At 32.0% G+C, this 8,198-nt stretch overlaps 1 pseudogene across 1 annotated transcript; it reads left to right on the top strand.

Moving 5' to 3' along the window:
- Window positions 1-1,508: 1,508 nt before the first annotated feature.
- Window positions 1,509-7,864, top strand: LOC114421731 (annotated as a pseudogene). The gene is made up of 16 exons (XR_003668572.1): window positions 1,509-1,680; window positions 2,070-2,315; window positions 2,440-2,601; window positions 2,723-2,773; window positions 3,232-3,366; window positions 3,566-3,589; window positions 3,736-3,847; window positions 4,357-4,482; window positions 4,583-4,632; window positions 5,359-5,517; window positions 5,598-5,693; window positions 5,776-5,891; window positions 5,985-6,108; window positions 6,623-6,736; window positions 6,903-6,983; window positions 7,345-7,864. The product of XR_003668572.1 is annotated as an uncharacterized LOC114421731 (transcript).
- Window positions 7,865-8,198: the final 334 nt, after the last annotated feature.

Below are 8,198 nucleotides of genomic sequence, written 5' to 3'. Positions count from 1 at the left end.
TGCTAAAAGAAATAGGAACTAAAAAAATTACATATTTATAGGAACTTAAAATTTATTTAATCTTATATTTTTTAATTTAAAAACATGCAATTTAATTTGTACAAAATTCATGTTGTATTATTTAGTATAATTTTTTCGTCATGCTTTAGATATTAATTATTTTAATTTAAAAGGATTTTTTTAAAAAATAAAAAAATTAATATCAATTATAAATTGGTTTGAAATATTACAATATATATAGCTTTGTGATCTTTTTTAGTTCAATGGAGAATTTTTTTAATTTATTTTCTTGGTTTAATTTATTTTCTAATTAGTTTATGCATTTTTATTTTAAAATAAATTCACCATAGAATTTATAAAATTAATAAACAAAAATATCATAGCCAATGTGATAATAAAATTTGATCATAATAATTATTAATTATTAGTAAATTTTGGAGTTAAATTATATAAGAATTTATAATTTTTCTCTATTAATTCTTTTTTTTAAACAAATAAATGTTAAATTAATATCATTTATGTTTTTGTACAAAAAATATTAAAAGTGATCAATTTATTAGTAAATGCGAACTTAGTGCAAGAAGTCCAATTACGTGCAATTATAAAAGAAGAAGAAAGAGATATACATAAATTCCAAGAGAATACACAATTCTCAGTCGAAAGCAAAGACTAGAAGAAAGGAAAACAAACATTGAGAGTCATTTTTTCTCTCCATTCCTTTTCTTATATTCCCCTCTACTAAATATTCTCAATGATAAAGTCTCCATTATAATGAGAGGCTAAATTTCATTTGTTGGAAATTTGACCAATTACTCTTGATGTAGGTATAAATAGAGAAAAATCATTAACATTACATCAATAGTAGCTTTGGTAGGCTAGGTTTCCAACACTTTGATATTATGAATTTCCTTCTACAATTTTCTCATCTTTTCTGTTTTTAATTAATTAATTTAAATTCTTGTTTAATTTCTCATGTTGTTTAATTTAATTTTCTGTCAATTTAAATTATTGTTTTTTCATAATTTTTTTAAATTAATTTTCTTTAACCTCCTTTATTAATAAAATATTCATCTACCTAAATACAAACAAAGTGTTTTTGAATTTAACACTCTTTCATTTTAACTTTAGTATTTAGGACCAAAGACCAAATTGCACTTCTCAATCCATCGACCGATGATAAAGTAATTGTTTCATGTAAAAAAAATAGATTAATGATTATTGATGTAAGATTTTTTTAAAAAATAAAAAGAAAAAATAATCAAATAAAATCAAGGACGACAATTAAAAAATTAAACAAAATAATAAATGAATCAAATTAAAAATTATATAAAATGATGACAATTGAAACAAATATAAAACTAATTAATTGGAATTAAATTCTACACTAAATTCTACTATTTTATTTTACTTTTATATATAGAAAGTTAATTGTTAATGAGAGCATAAATTAGAGCGAAAAGAAAGAAGAAGAAAAAAACTATAATAAGCTAAACAAGCGTATTCTAGAGCCACCTGAAATGAACATCATAGTTGCGTTTGTGGTTCATATGAATCCTGCCCTGTAAGTATCATATCATGGCAACCTTAACTTGACAACATATTCCTACGATCAGTTTCCAAATGGAAGCGTTTTACACAACTCTCTCCTCCCCTGCGTCCACGTCTGTTCTCAATTTTCAGGTTAACTCTTTGGAAGAAATACAAAGCTCGTTATTTATTATTGTTTGATCACTCTTACACTCAATACTGTGCCAAATTATCTTTAACTCGGAATGTGATGGACTCAACTTGCATGAATTTTCTAAGCCAAGATTAAAGAGGTTATATGATATTATCCTTTTACTCTTATTGTTCAGTGGTACTTATCTGGGAAGTTCATTGAATGTCTTTTCTGAATTTGGTTGAATTCAAAATAAATTTTTGAAATTGAATTCCAACTGATTCTACTTGCTGTTGTTGCTGAAGACGAAACTACCCACTTCGTCGTATCTAGTGAAAGTTTGATACTTCTTAGTCATTGATATCATTTTTGCTTCATCATGTTGCCCTTCTTTTAATCCATACTGCAGGGCTCTGAATTGCCTAGAAGAAATCTTTGTAAGAAATCTTCACACACTATTTTTGCATCACCTACGCTGCCTAAACCGTTTCTTCAGATTTGTGGTAGACCTCAGACATTGATTTATACGTCAACCCGACTCTCTTCTGGAGCACATAAAGCAACGATATCTGCTGAAGCTGGAAGACAAAATTGGGATTTTGGAAGATTTGTTAAAACACTGTTCTTCTTCAATGGGTTCCCATCTCCTGCTAAGGTAACACTTTATTCAATTTTCAACTAGTATAACTAGAGAGTAATAGGAAGAAAAGAGAGAGAGATAGAGGTTGGTATGGAATATGGATCAACTAATGAGTATTCTTTGTTTCTGAATTGTGAAGTTCTTTGATTTTCTAGCTGAGAAAATATCTGATCCTTCCCCTAGTGAAGTCATTAACACAATGGGAACTTCTGATATTGTCCTGGTAGCTGGAGCAACTGGTGGTGTTGGTCGAAGGGTGGTTGACATATTACGCAAGAAAGGAATTCCAGTCCGAGTATTGGTACTGTTGTTAACTTACCTTGCTAACAAGATAAAAAAAAGGAAAAAAAAAAGCTTTTGTTCTGTTAATTATTGAATTCAGCGCATAACAAACACTACATTTCTGTATCAATTTTTATCAGGTTAGAAATGAAGAGAAAGCAAGGAAGATGTTAGGCTCAGATGTTGATTTGGTGAGTCAATTTAATTTAATGTACTGAAAGACTTTATAAATCATCAAATAAATATGTAGTTTCTTAGTTTGCTACAATTTGCTTTAGGTTCTGAATTTTGCAAAAGTTGGCAGCTTAGATTTCTAGTTATTATTTTGTTGACAATGATGTGTTATTGAACCTAAAATACAAGAATCCAGCAACCATGGAAAATAGATGTTAGTTTGGAGTCTGTGTTTGCATAGGAAGAGATAAACAATTGACTTCTGGCCATTTGAAGTTCTTCGCCAATTTTTGTGTGGACGATTTATTAAAGTTTCAAGATTTGGTGGAAGAAAATGATGTTCATCAATGTAGACTTATCCTGTTATTTATATTATTTTTTTATTGAGTGATTGCATATAGTGTAATACGTAAAGTCATAGTTTCTTTATCTATTTCTTCCTCTGCTGCTAATTTACTTTTATGTTTAAACTAAGGTCATTGGAGACATTACAAAAGATAGCACTTTGATCCCTGAATACTTTAAAGGCGTGAAGAAAGTGATTAATGCTGCTTCTGTCATTGTTGGTCCTAAGGAAGGAGACACTCCAGACAGATCAAAATACAGCCAAGTATGTCCATTAGCTTTATTAAGACAGCAGAAATTTGATTTTTCTTCTGCAGTAATCCATGCTTATCTATCACTGAGAAATGGGTGTGTTAATGTTGACTTATATCAACCTGTTGTGTAAATTGTTTTAGCTACATGATTCTTTGCTGAAGACTTCATATTTATTTTTCTCTAACAGAATGAAATTATTTATGGTGTAGGGAATTAAGTTCTTTGAGCCAGAGGTAGCTTTCTGATTCTCCTTTTGTTAACATTATCTTCAGAGTCAAATTTGTTCTTGTCAATTTAATTTGGAAGTCCAGTCGGTCTTCAAGCTCATTTGTGAAATTCTTGAAGCTTTTTTTTCTTAGTTATTGGTTGTTTAAAACAGATAAAAGGTGACTCACCAGAAAAGGTAGAGTACATAGGAATGTGAAATTTGATCAAGGCTGTGAAGGACAATCTTGGACTTCGAAGAGGAAAGCTATTATTTGGATTTGAAGGTAGATTACTAGTTGACAAAACAATTGATTGCAATTGATTCAACTTAATTGTCCGATCTATCTTTTTGACATATACTAATATACATGACCAGTGACCACCAAATTTAACTTAGGTACATGACAATAAAAGAAAACTTGTAGAAGCTGAATTGATTTTTATTTTCTTTCTTGGGGGTTGGGTGGTTGTGAGGCACAGTTCATGCATATATAAGTGTATTAGCTAGCTGATGACCTTTCAAAACATGTTCCACCAGGCTAATAGTAGGAAGAAAACTTAAAGGGCGACATACTGGATTGAGCTTTGAACTTAGAACATTATTAAGTTGCACAACTGATTCCAGCAGCCTTCTGAATTAGCAGAAGCTGTCTCTGTTGCATGGATTGTGCTTGCAACATGCTGTAGTGAATATAATTACTGTTGGTTTGTACTTTTTATTGAGAGAACAAGTGATTTTAGTTTTATTGCTGTTTGTCCTGTGAATATAATTTGTTTTCTATTTTCCTTGCAGGCATTAATTACAGGCAGCTTCCTTGGGGTGCTTTAGATGACGTGGTAATGGGTGGAGTTAGTGAAAGCACATTTCAAATTGACCCAAGTGGGGGTGAAAATGGTGGACCAACTGGGGTTTTTAAAGGTATGTGTCAAATTCTTGCAAATGCATGTGACTGCACTTTGAGGTAATTTGTACCCTGTGTTTTACTGCTGGAAATAATACAAATGCATGTCTAGTTCAGGTGTTGTTTCAACAGCAAACAATGGTGGCTTTACAAGTATCAGAACTAAGGTAATGTGCAATTATTTATATTAAATTTTCAATGAGGCCAGGCAAATGGCAATGACATACTTTATTCAATACTTGACCACTGTATGAAAATAAAAGGTCACATTTTGATTAATATTGCATGACATAGTCTTTTTTCTAAATCTTGAAAATGACCTCAATGCTCAGTTTATTCTGTTTAATAAAAAAAAAATCCTATTCCTAATGTTCTTCTAAATTCTGATGGATGGATATAAACACTGAATTGCGGTGCTGGTTCAATTATAGCTTTAGATAAGTGTTCTGATACTGCCTTCTAATGTGTTTTAAACTGTAAATCACCCTTTAGCTATTTTTTAGTAATTTAATAGTTCAGTGCTTGTAAAGTATATATAATAAAGAACCATTTTGTTTGAAGCAAGGAAAGCATTTATTTATTAGGGCAGTAAGAGATGCCTACACTTTTCCCCTGGGAAGCATTTAACTGGAAGTATGAAATGGAGGAACAGAACATATCAACATATAAAATATTTTGCATTTATTATTTTTTCTAGAACTATATTTTTCCTGTTAGTTGAATTATTAAAGTTAAACTGTATGACTGTAATTATTTTTCAGTTTCTGGTGTTGATATGCCTACAGCTAGCTGTTATTGCTGTGATTAACATATATTGTGATTTCACTTTAACTAGTTACTTAGTGAAACTAAGTTCTTATTTTAAAAGGAGAGTTTTCACAATTGATTTTCAGAATTTCTCAGAGCCTGAAAATCTTTCTGCATATGATGGTTTGGAGTTCCGCCTAAAAGGTGATGGGCGTAGATATAAAATCATTGTTCGCAAAAGCAGTGATTGGGACACTCTTGGTTACACTGCAGGCTTTGACACTGAGAAAGGAAAATGGCAATCAGTAGGTATTATCTATTGAAATAGTTGCAGTCTATATTATCTAATAATACCAACTCATGTGTTTTGTTTTTTCTTTCATAGATTCAAGTGCCATTTTCTTCCCTGAGTCCTGTATTTCGAGCAAGAACAGTGTCCAATGCTCCACCATTTGATCCAAGCATTGTTGTATCATTACAGGCATGGCTGTGTTAGCATTTCTTTATCTTCTAGCTTAGAAATTTCACACTTGTTCTTAATGACGTAGCAAAATTCTCTGCAGCTCATGTTCAGCAAGTTTGAGTCTGATGGTAAATTAAATGAAACTTTTGTGGAAGGTCCATTTGAGCTTCCGGTGTCTAGCATACGGGCATATATAAAGGATCCAATAACACCCAGGTATAGCCTTATCTTTGTGGTTGTCTTTCCCCTCCATTTTTTACCCTCATATACTTTAATCTTTTGTTGTACACCTTTTTGTGTCACATTTAGGTTTGTGCATGTGAGCTCAGCAGGAGTTACAAGACCCGAAAGGCCTGGAATCGATCTAAGTAAACAGCCTCCCGCCGTTCGATTAAACAAGGAACTGGATTATATCCTCACATTTAAACTAAAGGTAAAACATGAATATATTGCTCCTTGTTTAAAACATGAATATATTGCTAAATTTTGGTAATTGCTCCTTGTTTAACATGAATATATTGCTAAATTTTAAGGTCTGCAGTTTGCAAAATATTGATATCTATCAAGGTCACTTTGGTCTGCAAAACTAGTTTTCTTGGTTAAGACTTTACTGCAGAATAGACTTTCAATTAGGCTTCAGGTCAGGCCAAGCTTTATAAAGACCAAGGTTGGCTTTTATAAAAAAGACTTCTAGTTACCCATCCCATTTCCACCCGTACCTATAATTTATGTCAACACTCAACGATTGGAGTTTTCCTATAATTTTAGAGTGGCTGTTGACTATGAAATTTTTTCCCTTGTCATTCAAGTTTATAGAAGAGAAGTATACATTCTCATAGTGTCTGAAGGAACCTCCTTATTGCTTACCATAACCTATTTAGTTAAGGAATTGATATTTCCCTGTCACATAATTGTTCATTTGCTAAAAGTGGTTAATGTTGCAACAGGGCGAGGATTTACTTAGAGAAAGTGGCATTCCCTATGCAATCGTGAGGCCTTGTGCATTAACTGAGGAGCCTGCTGGTGCCAATCTTATTTTTGATCAAGGAGATAATATTACGGTATTGTGAAAACAAAAGATGGATACTTTTCTCGGTGCAAGTGCTCTTACTAAACTACCTCTCCTGATATATTTCCGCTTCTTGATTTCTTTTGGCAATTCATGGTAACTATATAGTAGCATTTTGCTCATTTTTCCAAATGCCAATCTAATACAAAACTTAACAGGGTAAAATATCAAGGGAAGAGATTGCTCTTATGTGTGTAGCTGCGCTTGATAGCCCTTACGCATGTGACAAAACATTTGAGGTCAGTCTTTTCTTTTACCATGTTCATATTTTTTTCATAATTTGTTTAGTATTTTTACGTTTTCTAAATGTAATGTGAACTTGTCTTCAACTGGGAACCTCCTTTGTGGAGAGGTAAAGCCTGCTCCATAATCTAGGCTTTGGCCTGAATGGTGATATTAGCCTTTTATTGAATATGCTGTTTCTGCTTGTATTTATGAAATACCCCAACCATAGTGCATATCGGATTTTATATGCGTTAACTGCATGTAATGGTTTAAGATTGAGATAAATTGTTTATCCGTGCTCATGGATCTAGTAATTTGATTGTGGATAGTCTCATTCTATTTGGCAAGTTACATAATCTCTAATATGTATTGCAGGTCAAAAGTGTCATTCCATTTAGCGAGCCATTTACTGTGGATCCAACAAACCCTCCTCCAGAAAAGGACTATGACGTATATTTTAAAAATTTAAAAGAAGGCATTACTGGGAAGGAAGCTCTCCAACAAAATCCTGTTTCTGTTTAGTTCAGCTATGAATGTTGCAGATGCGAGTACTTTGAGAGCTGTGCAGTCTTTGATCTAAAGAGATCTAAACTTGACAAATCTGTGATACTAAGTTTTATGATAAAATAGGTTATGTCCTAACAGTATAAAACAGTTTTAAACCAAGTTAAATATGATCTTTACCTTACAATATGCACGTATATTCTGTCTTCAAACAATCAAACATGAGTCCTTTTCCTCATATGTTACAGGCTTCTAGCAAATAGGAAAGCAAAGAATTTTTATATTCTTGTAAGAAGATAGAACTATCGTTTCCTTTTTCTTGCAACAGTTTAGGTTTGCATCTCTGCTAGACGAGAGGAATGAGAATTACAAGAAGACATGCGTGGAGTTAGACAAGCCTAACTGTATATTTAGTGTGTTTGGAAACACATTAGAAACTATTAAACGTGAATCCCCAACACGCTTTTGCATCACTTTGGATGTGATTTTGCTCTAAATGTGGATTTCAGACGTGGAACCAAACACGCTTATTATTATTATCGTCAAAATCCACACACCACATTTTTTATAGTAACTATTTTTTTTTTATCATTCAGAAAAAAACAACAAAAACTACAACCTATGAAAGGAGACACTGTTTTGAAAGTAACTTTGTTTTCACACTCTGAGTCTCTGACGTCTGAATATTATTAAGAATATACGGTTCTTTAGATATATTTGGTATC

This window comes from Glycine soja, chromosome 8 (assembly GCF_004193775.1).
Source record: "Glycine soja cultivar W05 chromosome 8, ASM419377v2, whole genome shotgun sequence".
Taxonomy (NCBI): domain Eukaryota; kingdom Viridiplantae; phylum Streptophyta; class Magnoliopsida; order Fabales; family Fabaceae; genus Glycine; species Glycine soja.
The sequence above is the reverse complement of the archived record's forward strand: the minus strand, read 5'-3'. Positions and strand labels throughout refer to the sequence as shown.